The following is a 13,997-nucleotide window of genomic DNA, read 5'->3' on the forward strand; positions in this document are numbered from 1 at the left end:
CTACAAACAATGGCCAATCCAGTAGCAATTAGCCATCCTTTAACCCAAACAGATTGTGGTTTTGAAATATCTCTAAGAAAAACTAAGGCTTTTAGGGCCAGGTGCGGTGGCTCATGCCTGTAATCCTAGCACTTTGGGAGGCCGAAGCGGGTGGATCACGAAGTCAGGAGATCGAGACCATCCTGGCTAACACGGTGAAACCCTGTCTCTACTACAACTACTAAAAATTTTTAAAAATTGGTGTTGGGCACCTGTAGTCCCAGCTACTTGGGAAGCTGAGACAGGAGAATGGCATGAACCCACAAGGTGGAGCTTGCAGTGAGCCAAGATCGTGCCACTGCACTCCAGCCTGGGTGACACAGAAAAAAAAAAAAAAAAAGAAAAATTAGGGCTTTTAGAGGGAAATACTTCATTCAAGGCCTGAGGCAGGAAAAGTACATGATGAATCTAGAATATATTTTCACACCAGATAGCAAGAAAGCTAGTAGGGTCATATAAAATGATTCAGGAACCACTTTGAGGAGGTTTCTACTGAACAAAAATAGGATACTTTTAGTTTTATAAGGCATAATCATTGCAGTTGATCAAAACTCTTCAAATATATTTAAAATCATAGACTCATGATATTTTTTAAAAACCTAATTGACCAGTTTTGGATCATGATAGATACCCAAATCACTATCTTGAAAATTGGTAAGAGAGAGAACCAAAGATTTATTTTATATTTCCTATATAAAATTGTACTTGTGGTTACTGACAGTAAAAACAGCAGTTATAAAAATATTTCAACTTATAGATGTATGTAAAAGCATTCCAACTAATACATGGCAAAGAAATTACTGAGTTAGAATATTACAATTTTGCAACTCCCAGTAAACTAATGGTTCTAGGCATTGGGCATCAACAGCTGCTAATATCAAAAAACGAGTGAAAACCAGGCATTATTTGCCTCCTGATAAATGAACACAGCACCACCTATGGACTTTTCAAAGGGATTATACCTAAATCCAATAAAGCCTCTGGCTCCAGCTGCCGATTTGCAGGTAATATAGCCAATGAGAAATGTGTTAAACTGTATCAAGAGCAAAATCCAGACTGCGGGAAACCACACATCAGAAGTTCCAGTGTCTTAATCTGAAAAAATTGTAAAGAAAGGCCGGGCGCGGTGGCTCAAGCCTGTAATCCCAGCACTTTGGGAGGCCGAGACGGGCGGATCACAAGGTCAGGAGATCGAGACCATCCTGCTAACCCGGTGAAACCCCGTCTCTACTAAAAAATACAAAAAACTAGCTGGGCGAGGTGGCTGCGCCTGTAGTCCCAGCTACTCGGGAGGCTGAGGCAGGAGAATGGCGTAAACCCGGGAGGCGGAGCTTGCAGTGAGCTGAGATCTGGCCACTGCACTCCAGTCTGGGGGACAGAGCGAGATTCCGTCTCAAAAAAAAAAAAAAAGAAAAGAAAGAATGGAGGGGATTCCTGAAGATTAAAAGGTACTTTAAGGCTGGGCACACTGGCTCATGCCTGTAATCCCAGCACTTTGGGAGGCCAAGGTGGGCAGATCACTTGAGGTCAGGGGTTCAAGATCAGCATGGCCAACATGGTGAAACCCCATTTCTACTAAAAATACAAAATATTAGCTGGTCGTAGTGGTGTGTGCCTGTAGTATTGCTATTCAGGAAGCTGAGGCAGGAGAATCCGGGAGGCAGAGGTTGCAGTGAGTGAAGATCGCGCCACTGTGCTCCAGCCTAGGCCACAGAGTGAAACTCCATCTCAAAAAAAAAAAAAAAAAAAAAACTTTAAAGATATAGCAATTTTTGAATATACAATACTAAACTGTAGTGATTAGGATTGTACATGGATGGAAAACTGAAGAAACACAAAGAAGTGATTACTGTAAAAGACAGGATAATGGATAATGAAGGAAGGGAGGGAGTTGAGATCAGAATGGGACATATAGAGGGTCTACTGGGATGACTGGCAAAGTTCTAGCCACCCAGGTAACCTGGGTGGTAATTACAGGAGTATTCACCTCATAATAATTCAGTAAGCCATATACTTGTGTTGTAGAATATTCTGATTCTGTGTTTTATTATATTTTATTATTTTATTATATAAAAAGACCTGCCAGGCACGATGGCTCACACTTGTAATCCCAGCACTTTGGGAGGCTGAGGCGGGTGGATCACTTGAGGTCAGGAGTTCAAAACCAGCCTGGCTAACATGGTGAAACTCTATCCCTATTAAAAATACAAAACTTAGCCGGGTACAGTAGCCCATGCCTATAATCCCAGCTACTCGGGAGGCTGAAGCAGAAGAACTGTTTGAACCCAGGAGGTGGAGGTTGCAGCGAGCCTCCTGAGATCACGCCACTGCACTACAGCCTGGGTGACAGAGCCAGACTCCATCTCAAAAAAGAAAAAAAAAAGGCCTAATGATTACAGTATCTTTAAGGGTAAGTCAGAGACAATGAAAAGCAAAATTATAAATTCCCTATTATATAGAAACTTCTACAAATCAATAAGAAATTTATATTTAATTCAATAAAAAAACAGGCAAAAATTGGCCAGATGCAGTGGTTCACATCTGTAATCCCAGCACTTTGGAAGGTTGAGGAGGGAGGATCCCTTGAGGCCAGGAATTTGAGACCAGCATGGGCTACATATTGAGACTCCATCTCTACAAAAATTTTTTAAAAATTAGCCAGGCGTGGTGGTGTGCACCTGTAATCTCAGCTACTTGGGAGGCCGAAGCAGGAGCATCACTTGAGCCCAGGAATTCAAGGCTACAGTGATTTGTGATGACACCACTGTACTCCAGCAGCCTGGGTGGCAAAGTGAGACCCCATCCCTAAAACGAAAAAAAAAAATTATGACTAGGCAGTTAACAGTAAAAGATAAGCAAAGGCTTATAAAGTTTAAAAATATAAGGTGTTGGGGAAGATGCGGAGAAACATACATTCCTGGAAGCATAAATCTGTATCAGCTTCTGCAGAGGGGAGTTGAGCTGTACATACCAAAATTATAAACCAACATATCCTTTTTTTTTTTTTTTTGAGACAGGATCTCACTCTGTCACCCAGGCTAGAGCACAGTGGCACGATCTCAGCTCACTGCAACCTCCACCTCCTGAATTCAAGCAATTCTTGTGCCTCAGCCTCCCCAGTAGCTGGGATTACAAGTGCATGCCACCATGCCCAGCTAATTTTTGTATTTTTAGTTGAAATGGGATTTTGCCATGTCAGCCATGCTGGTCTCGAACTCCTGGCCTCAAGTGATCTACCCATCTCAGCCTCCCAAAGTACCAAGATTACAGGTGTAAGCCAGGCCTGACTAGCAATTCTAATACCAGGAATTTATCCTAGAGATCCAGTTGCACATAGGTAAAATGACATTTTCATTGTTTGTATTATCAAAGGGTTAGAAACAACCTAGTGTATATCAGTAGGAACTGGTTTAATAAGATACATTTATATAATGCACCCATAAAAAAACAAAAAAGACTTTTGTGTATGGACATGGAATCATCTCCAAGATATACTGATTGTTAAAGTGGAAAAAAAGTGAAGTAACAAGTAGAATATAGATTGCCACCATATTCCTCAAAAGAGAGGAGAAAAAGATAAATTCAACTTATTTAATGTTGATTGACTCTAGAGAGAGGAACTGGGTGACTGGAAAACAGAGATAAAATAGATGTTTTATCGTGTGAATATATGAATAATTCAAAAAAAGAAAATTTAAAGAAAACCAAATGAGTATCCCAACAATGACTGATGAACATAAGCTTATGATGAGAGTTCAGAATTTTGATACAGGTATTACTGAAAAATTCAGGAAATCACCAGCAATTTCCCACTTTGGACTCAGTAAGTCAGTAAGTGGAGAAGCCCAAAATGGACAAAGAAAAGCAACTGAAGGGCCAGGCATCGTGGCTCAGGTCTGTAATCCCAGCACCTTGGGAGGCTGAAGTAGGAGGATCTCGAGGTCAGGAGTTTCAGACCAGCCTGGCCAACATGGAGAAAGTCCATCTCTACTAAAAATACAAAAATTAGCTCAGCATGGTGGCAGGCACCTGTAATCTCCGGAGGCTGAGACAGAAGAATCATTTGAATCCAGAAGGCTGAGGTTGCCATGAGTTGAGATTGTACCACTGCACTTCAGCCTGGGCAACAGAGCAAGGATCCATCTTCAAAAAAAAAAAAAGAAAAGAAAAGCAACTGAAATGCTTTGGAATCCTTTGATAATCTCACCTAGCCTTCCTTCTCCACATTTTATGTGTTAATAATAAATATAGTGGTCATATCAACATTTCACAGTGTTCTTTCTTGTATCAGTACCTTTATCTACTTTAAAGAATTGATGTTGAGGCTGGGTGTGGTGGCTCATGCCTGTAATCCCAGCACTTTGGGAGGCCAAGGTGGGCAGATCACGAGGTCAGAGTTTGAGACCCGCCTGGTCAACATGGTGAAACCCCTGTCTCTACTAAAAATACAAAAATTAGCTGGGCGTGGTGGTGGGCACCTGTAATCCCAGCGACTTGGGAGGCTGAGGCAGGAGAATCATGAACCCCAGAGGTGGAGGTTGCAGTAAGCTGAGATTGCACCACTGCACTCCAGACTGGGTGACAGGGCGAGACTCCATCTCAAAAAAAAAAGAACTGATGTTGAATGTCCTACGTAATTTCACTTCTATAATTCATATTAAAATTTTACTTTTCCAATTTGTTAAATTACCAGAATGGCATGAACACTTTCTCTCAAGTGGTTTGGGATCACTAGCAGTTGTTAATTGACAACTTTATAATGTTATTCTATCACATCCAGAACCATGGACTATTTCCTCATTTATGTAAATATTAAAATACTCTTTTTAATATAACTTAAAATTTTTCTTTATTGATGTCTACTCATTTTTTGAACCATTAATTTCCAGAAATGTTATCATATTTGTTCTTGCTATTTCATTTGCTCTCATTTTTTCTTACTGGTTATTGCTGATGTAGAAAAATGCTACCGATTTTTTCTTTTTTCCGAGACAGAGTCTTGCTCTGTTGCCAAGCTACAGTGCAGTGGCACAATCTCAGCTCACTGCAACCTCCGCCTCCTGGCCAACCCTTATACTTCTTATTTTCGGTTCATATTTTATACTTTTGACCAAGACCTCCAATAAGAATATTAAACAATACTTGTAAGTCAAATTTCTACTTATATTCCTCTCATGTGTGACACTACTATAATTAGAATTTCACTATTATTGGTGTGATTATTTTATTAACATTAATTTATCTCATTGTACTATAAACTCCATGAAGGCAGGAGTTATACCTGGTTTTTCTCATCCATTATATCCCTGGTGTAGTGCCTGGGACATATTTATCTCAGTAAATATTTCTCGAATAAAGAAATGAGTGGTCTAGGGTGGTAACGAAAAATTGAAGAAAATAACAGGTAAGGGCCTTCTATTTCTTCCCTTGCACTTTCCCTCCACTCCAATACAAGCTCATTAACACTCAGAGTATATGTATAAGTCAGGATATTTTGGTTGCAAACACCAAAACTCACTCTGGCTAAATTAAACAACTGGGAAATTTACTGGAAGGAGGTAAGGTAATGGGGGATTGGTGATTAGAAGATGAAAGGAAGGCTGAAAAACTAGGCTAAGAAAAGAAAAATCCTGAGAATGTAGAACAGATAGTAGAAATTACTCAATAGCTTTGTCAAGCTACTGCCACTGGAATTAATGAGCACCAACCATTTTCATCTCTTTATCTCTCTGATCAAGATTTGTATTCCAAGGAAGGAGCATCCAACTGGTACAACTTGAGTCATGTGACTTCCCACGAACGGGCAAGAGCTGGACACCAGTGCGGTAAAGGTGACTCTCAAAAAAATAAGATGTGGTACCAGTACTAGAAAGAGGAATGGAGGTTTACAGGCCAAAAATCAATGACTTTCACAACTTCCGCCACGTTAAAGGTTCACCTGAGATAGTACCAATTCAAATAATTGGATAAACTAGAAACTAAAAAAAAAAAAAAAGAGTTGGGGAGGGATAAGAGGACAAAGGGGTTCAGAATGAAAGCAAGACATCTCTGAGTATACCTTCCCATATAGGTTTGACTTTTGAAACATGCAAATGTTTTATAAATTCAAAACTAAAAGAAAAAAAGCAGAAGGTGAACTTTCTTATTGGCAGAAAATATATTGTATTAGTCCATTTTCACACTGCTATGAAGAATACCTGAGACTGGGTAATTTATGTAGGAAAGAGATTTAACTGACTCACAGTTCTGCAAGACTGGGGAGGATGCAGGAAACTTACAATCATGGCAGAAGGAGAAGCAGGCACATCATACATGGTGGCAGGCAAGAGAGAAAGGGAAGGAGGAACTGTCAAACATAAAAACCATCAGATCTCATGATGATTCACTCACTATCATGAGAACAGCTTGGGGGAAACCACTCCCACGATTCAATCACCTCCCACCATGTCCCTCCCTCTATGTGTGGGGATTATAGGGATTACAATTTAAGATGAAATTTGGGTAGGGACGCAGAGCCAAACCATATCATACATACTGTTCTGCATCTGGCTTTTTTCACTTATAACCTAGAACTCACTCCATATCAGTTTATAAGAATCTCTCACATTCTTCTTTCTTTAAGTGTACAATTTAATGTTTCCTTTTCTTTTTCTTTTTTTTTTTTTTTTTTTTGAGACAGAGTCTCGCTCTGTTGCTGGGCTGGAGTACAGTGGCTCAATCTTGGCTCACTGCAACCTCCACCTCCTGGGTTCAAGCAATTCTCCTGCCTCAGCCTCCTGAGTAGCTGGGACTACAGGTATGCACCACCACGTCCAGTTAATTTTTGTATTTTTTTTTTTTTTTTTTACCTTGAGACAGAGTCTCACTGTTGCCCAAGCTGGAGTGCAGTGGTGCGATCTTGGCTCACTGCAATCTCTGCCTCCCAGGTTCAAGTGATTCTCCTGCCTCAGCCTCCCAAGTCGCTGGGACTACAGGCGTGCGCCACTACACCCAGCTAATTTTTATATTTTTAATAGAGACGGGGTTTCACCATGTTGGCTAGGATGGTCTTGATATCTTGACCTCGTGATCTGCCCACCTCAGCCTCCCAAAGTGTTGGGATTACAGGCATGAGCCACCGTGGCTGGCCTATATATTTTTTTTTAGTAGAGACAGGGTTTCACCATGTTGGCCAGGATGGTCTTGATCTCTTGACCTAGTGATCTGCCCGCCTCAGCCTCCCAAAGTGCTGGGATTACAGGAATGAGCCATCGTACCCAGCCACAATTCAATGTTTTCAATATATTCAGAGTTGTGTAACCATCACCATAATCTAGTTTGAGATCATATTCATCACCCCCAAAAGAAACCCTGTATTCATTAGCAGTTATTCCTCTTTATTCCCTACTCCCTTCCTTCAGCCCTAGGCAACCAATAATCTACTTTCTATCTCTATAGATTTATCTAATTTGAACATTTCATATAAATGGAGTCTTACATGTGGATTTTTGTGTCTGGCTTCTTTCACTTAGCATAATGTTTTCAAGGTTCATCCACATAGCATTTATCAGTACTTCATTCCTTTTTACTGCTGTGTAATATTTCTTTGTATAGATATACCACATTTTATCCATTCATTGGTTGATAGACATTTGGGTTATTTCTACTTTTTGGCTAACATGAATAACGCTGCTATAAATATTCATGTATAAAATTTCATGTACCACATTCTTCTATTTTTTAAGGCTTCATCTTATTTCTTTGGGTGTTTGTTCAACTAGTCCTCTGGTGAACATTTAGATTATTTCTAATCTTATGCTACTACAAATAATGCTACAATGAATAACCTGTGCTTATGCTTTTTTTTTAAATTTGTGGACATATGTCATTAGGACATATTCCTAGAACTGGGATTACTGGGTCTATATCGTTTATATTTCGGGAAGATAAGCACTTTGTTGGTGATGAGTTGCAAGTATATATCACCAGATTGTCATTTACCTTTTAACTTTGTTTATGGTATGTTTTCTTTGCCATGCAAAAGTTATCTATTTTTATATATAGTCAAAATATATCAATCTTTTCCTGTGTTTGCATTTTAAGATATAGTTACAGAGGCTTTCCTTCGTTCTAGGTTATAAGGAAATTTACCTGTGTTTTCATCTGGTATTTATAGGGTTTCATTTTTCACATTTAGATCTCTGATCTCTTTGGAGTTTATTATGGTATATAAAGTATAAACCCAAGTTTCTTTCCAAATAAATATCCGTATATCCAACTCTATTTATTAAAAATATCATCTTAGCAGGTGCAGTGGCTCACGCCTGTAATCCTAGCACTTTGGGAGGCCAAGATGGGAGGATTGCTTGAGGCCAGGAGTTCAAGATCAACGTGGACAACATAGTGAAATCCATCTCTACAAAAAAAATTTAGGCCGGGCGCGGTGGCTCAGGCCTGTAATCCCAGCCCTTTGGGAGGCTGAGACGGGCGGATCACGAGGTCAGGAGATCGAGACCATCCTGGCAAACACGGTGAAACCCCGTCTCTACTAAAAAAATACAAAAAACTAGCCAGGCAAGGTGGCGGGCACCTGTAGTCCCAGCTACTGGGGAGGCTGAGGCAGGAGAACGGCGTAAACCTGGGAGGCGGAGCTTGCAGTGAGCCGAGATCCAGCCACTGCACTCCAGCCTGGGCGACAGAGCAAGACTCCGTCTCAAAAAAAAAAAAAAAAGTTAAAAAAATTAGCCAAGTGGGGTGGTACATGCCTGTAGTCCTAGCTACTCAGGAGGCTGGGATGAGAGGACTGCTTGAGCTTAGAGATTTGAGGCTGCAGTGAGCTATGATCACACCACTGCACTCCAGCCTGGATAACAGAGCAATATCCTGTCTCTGAAAAGACAAACAAAAACATTCTTTTTCTTCAGTAATTTGAGATGTCACTTAATACGAAAACTTTATATACATTTGGGCCTATTTCCAGTCTTTCTGGTCCATTGATCTATCCAATGCATCAATACTACACAGTACTACATTGTTTTAATTATACAGGAATTTTTTTTTTTTTTTTTTTTAGACAGTTTTGCTCTGTCACCTAGGCAGGAGTTCAGTAGTGTGATCTCAGCTTACTGCAACCTCCACCTTCTGGGCTCAAGCGATCCTGCCACCTCAGCCTCCCAAGTAGCTGGGACTACAGGAGTGCACCACCACACACTAATTTTTGTACTTTTTGTAGAGACTGGGTTTTGCCATATTGGCCAGGCTGGTCTCAAACTCCTGGCCTCAAGTGATCCGCCCACTTCAGCTTCTCAAACTTCTGGGATTATAGGTGTGAGCCCCCGCACCTGGCCCATGCAGGTTTTATGGTATGTTTTTAATATATAATATGTCCAGTATCCCTCCATTGCCCTTTTTTGGAAAGTTTCCTGTCTGTTCTTATTTCTCCAAGTAAACTTTAAAATCAACTTGTGTAGCTTTAGACAAACAAACAAAACAAAACAAAACAAAACTATTGGTATCATGACTAGGATCATTTTAAATTTGTGTAACTTGAGAATAATTGATATGTTTAAAATTGTCATCTATCCAAGAATAAAAGATATTTTACCATAAAGTCTACTTTTGTATTTTTCAAGTATATTTTATGGTTTTCCTCATTATATGTTTTGCCTACTTCTTAAGTATTCTTATTGGTGTTATGTCACTGGTAATTGTGTGTGTGAAAACTGATTTCTATGTTAATTTTATCTTATTACTTTACTGAGGTATAGGATTGTTTGAATTACTTTTAATTGTAATTTTCTTTCTTTTTTTTTTTTTTGAAACAGAGTCTTGCTCTGTTGCCCAGGCTGGAGTGCAGTGGTGCAATCTCAGCTCATTGCAAGCTCCGCCTCCTGGGTTCACACCATTCTCCTGCCTCAGCCTCCTGAGAAGTTGGGATTACAGGCACTCACCCACCACACCCGGCTAATTTTTGTATTTTTAGTAGAGATGGAGTTTCACCGTGTTAGCCAGGATGGTCTCGATCTCCTGACCTCGTGAGCCGCCCACCTTGGCGTCCCAAAGTGCTGGGATTACAGGCGTGAGCCACCGTGCCTGGCCTAATTGTAATTTTCTTGTTTTCCACCTAAACTATGAGATCACCTGTATATGTATGCCTTTTCTTTTGCAATTCTGATTCCCCTCATTGTGTTCTTTTTGTGATTGTTTTGTTCTTTCCAATACAATGTTAAAATGTAATGGAGGTAATCGGTTTCCTTGTTTTGTTCCTTTGCTTTGATGGGAATACTTAGTGCTTTCCCATTAAGTAAGATGCTACTTTTTGTTTATTATTTTTTTTTTACAAAATCAGAAATTGGTGTTGAATTTTGTCAAAGACCTTTTCATTGTCCATGACGATAATCATGATGTTTGGCCTTAGGTGTATTAATGTGTGAATTATGTAAACAGACTTCCTAATATTGAATCATGCCATATCATTATAAAGTGTGCCATGGATTGCTTTCTAATATTTTATTTAGGATTTTTGCATTGATATTTATATATGAGATTTACAGGGGTTTTTTGTATAATTTTTTCAGATTTAGACATCAGTGTGATACTTTCATAAAAAGAAACTGCAAACTTTATTTAATTTTATATATTTTAAAACAATTTATCTAACAGAAATTATCTGGTTTGGTTTTTTTTTTTTTTTTTTTTTTTTTTTTTTTTGAGACAGAGTTTTGCTCTTGTTGCCCAGGAGTGCAATAGCATGATCTCGGCTCACCACAACCTCCGCATCCCAGGTTCAAGCGATTCTCCTGCCTCAGTCTCCCGAGTAGCTGGAATTACAGGCATGCGCTACCATGCCTGGTTAATATTGCATTTTTAGTAGAGACGGGGATTTCTCCATGGTGGTCAGGCTGGTCTTGAACTCCCGGCCTCAGGTGATCTGCCTGCCTCATCCTCCCAAAGTGCTGGGGTTACAGGCATGAGCCACCACACCTGGCCAGAAATTATCTAGGCTTTAAAAGATTGGGTAGTTTCCTCCCGAAACCATCTGGGCCAGGAGGTTCTTTAGTATGGCAATTTCTCTTTTCTCTCTTTCTTTCTTTCTTTCTTTCTTTCTTTCTTTCTTTCTTTCTTTCTTTCTTTCTTTCTTTTCTTTCTTTCTTTCTTTCTTTTCTTTCTCTCTCTCTCTCTCTTTCTTTCTTTTCTTTCGGGCCAGGAGGTTCTTTAGTATGGCAATTTCTTTCTTTTCTTTTTCTTTCTTTCTTTCTTTCTTTCTTTCTTTCTTTCTCTTTCTTTCTTTCTTTCTTTCTTTCTTCCTTTCTTTCTTTCCTTCCTTTCTCTTTCTTCCTTCCTTTTTTCTTTTCTTTCCTTCCTTCCTTTTCCTTCCTTCCTTCCTTTTTTTCTTTTTCTTTCTTTCCTTCCTTCTATATTTGTGCTTTCTCTTTCTTTCTAATGTGTGCTTCATTTTTTGACTAGGTAAGCTAGAGGATTATCTAGATTTTTTGAGAAACACCATTTATTAACTCTAATATTTGTTTCTGCTTTTATCTTTAATAAAAATTTCTGGGGAAAAACAATAAATGGCAGAATTTTTATAATTCAATTAAATCAGCAATCGGGGGAAATTCATAGCTTTTTCTTTCTATCTTTTGAGACAGTCTCACCCTGTCAGCCAGGCTGAGTGCAGTTTGATGATCACAGCTCCCTACAGCTTCAACCTCCTAGTCTCAAGCAATCCTTCCTTCTCAGCGTTCCAAGTATCTGGGACCACAGGCACGTGCCACCACACCCAGCTAATTTTTATTAATTTGTAGAGACGAGGTCTCACTACAGCCCAGGCTGGTCTCAAACTCCTTAGCTCAAGCAATCCTCTTGCTTCAGCCTCTCAAAGTGTTGGGATTACAGGTATGAGCCACTGTGCCTGGTCATAGCTTTAAATACTTTATGTAAATAACGGGAATAAAAGTAAGTGGGCCAGGCTGGACATGGTGGCTCAGGCCTGTAATCTCAGCTCTTTGGGAGGCCGAAGCGGGTGGATCATTTGAGGCCAGGAGTTTGAGACCAGCCTGGCCAACATGGTGAAACCCTATTTCTACTAAAAATTCAAAAATTAGCTGGACTTGGTGGCGGACACCTGTAGTTCCAGCTATTCAGGAGGCTGAGGCAGGAGAATCGCTTGAAGCCGGGAGGCGGAGGTTGCAGTGAACTGAGATTGTGCCACTGCACTCCAGCCTGGGCAAGAGTGAGACTCTGTCTCAAAAATAACTAACTAACTAAATAAATAAAGCAAGCCGGGAACAGTGGCTCACGCTTGTAATCCCAGCACTTTGGGAGGCCAAGGCGGGCGGATCACGAGGTCAAGAGATTGAGACCATCCTGGCCAACATGGTGAAACTCTGTCTCTCCTAAAAATACAAAAATTAGCTGGGTGTGGTGGCGTGGGTCTGTAGTCGCAGCTACTCGGGAGGCTGAAGCAGGAGAATCGCTTGAACCCAGGAGGTGGAGGTTGCAGTGAGCCGAGATCACGCCACTGCACTCCAGCCTGAGTGACAGAGTGAGTCTCTGTCTCAATAAATAAATAAATAAAATGAAATAAGTGGGCCAGGCGTAGTGGCTCATGGCTGTGGTCCCAGCACTTTGGGACGCCAAGGCAGGTGGATCACTTGAGGCCAGGAGTTCAAGACCAGCCTGGCCAACATGGTGAAATTCTATTTCTACTAAAAATACAAAAATTAGCTGGACATGGTGGCAGGCATCTGCAGTCCAAGCTACTTGGGAGGCTGAAGCATGAGATTCACCTTGAGACACCGGAATTGCCTTGAACCTGGGAGGTGGAGGTTGCAGTGATGAGTCAAGATTGTGCCATTGCACTCCCACCTGGGCGACAGAGTGAGACCTTGTCTCAAAAAAAAAAAAAAAGTAAAATAAGTGAATTAAATATTCAACTCAAAAAAGAAAGTAAACAAAAAAATGGAAGGAAATAAAGATAAAATCCCCCAAATAATAGACCTTTACGAAGTCAAATGTTGACAAGGTAGAAGCCAAGTACTACATTATTCTCCTAGATTAACTCCTGGATTTGGACTGCCATGGATTGATGAGATCATGGAACAATCTTGGATTCCACGACTTTAAGTACAGAGTGACAATCTCTTCAGGTGGCCCAGGTAGTTTAACCAGAGATAGCACAGAGGTGTAGTTTTTCTATACAGATCTTCAAAAATACTTTAATATTAGCAATCCATCACGCAGCATGAGGGGCAGTATTTGTGCAGCTTGATCCTTGCTAGTAATTAAAACTATGGGGTGAACGATGCCAAAAATGACCTACATAGTTACTATAGTTAAATGAAAATTAAAGCTAAAGTTAAAACACAATATGCTGGCTGGGCACGGTGGCTCACGCCTGTAATCCCAGCACTTTGGGAGGCCAAGGTGGGTGGATCACGAGGTCAGGAGATCAAGACCATCCTGGCTAACATGGTGAAACCCCGTTTTGTATTTTGTTTAGTAGTAAATAAAATACAAAAAATTAGTAAACAAAATACAAAACAAAATACAAAAAATTAGCCAGGCAAGGTTGCAGGCGCCTGTAGTCCCAGCTACTCAGAAGGCTGAGGCAGGAGAATGGTGTGAACCCAGGAGGCGGAGCTTGCAGTGAGCTGAGATCATGCCACTGCACTCCAGCCTCAGCAACAGAGTGAGACTGCGTCTCAAAAAAAAAAAAACACAATATGCAAAAGTCAGCAGGGTTATACTAATCTCAGCAAATATAAGATTGTATGTTTACCAATGTTTAGTATTCAAAGTAGTTTATTTCCTGAAATCTTATATATCATCTTCAATTTCAATTTTTATTTGACAGATATTAAAAGCTGATTAGGAAAAATATTTATAATAAATGAAAAGAAAGCATACATAGTATATACAATGACTTGATTTTATAAAACAAAATATAATATAGCCATATTGTACACATCAAAATGTTT

At 40.1% G+C, this 13,997-nt stretch overlaps 1 protein-coding gene across 1 annotated transcript in view; it reads left to right on the forward strand.

The window, feature by feature from the left end:
* The window catches only part of MRAS (muscle RAS oncogene homolog), a 325,869-nt gene that overhangs the window by 67,597 nt on the left and 244,275 nt on the right, over positions 1 to 13,997 (forward strand). The window lies entirely within an intron of this gene.

The sequence above is a fragment of the Macaca thibetana genome, chromosome 2, assembly GCF_024542745.1.
Source record: "Macaca thibetana thibetana isolate TM-01 chromosome 2, ASM2454274v1, whole genome shotgun sequence".
Taxonomy (NCBI): domain Eukaryota; kingdom Metazoa; phylum Chordata; class Mammalia; order Primates; family Cercopithecidae; genus Macaca; species Macaca thibetana.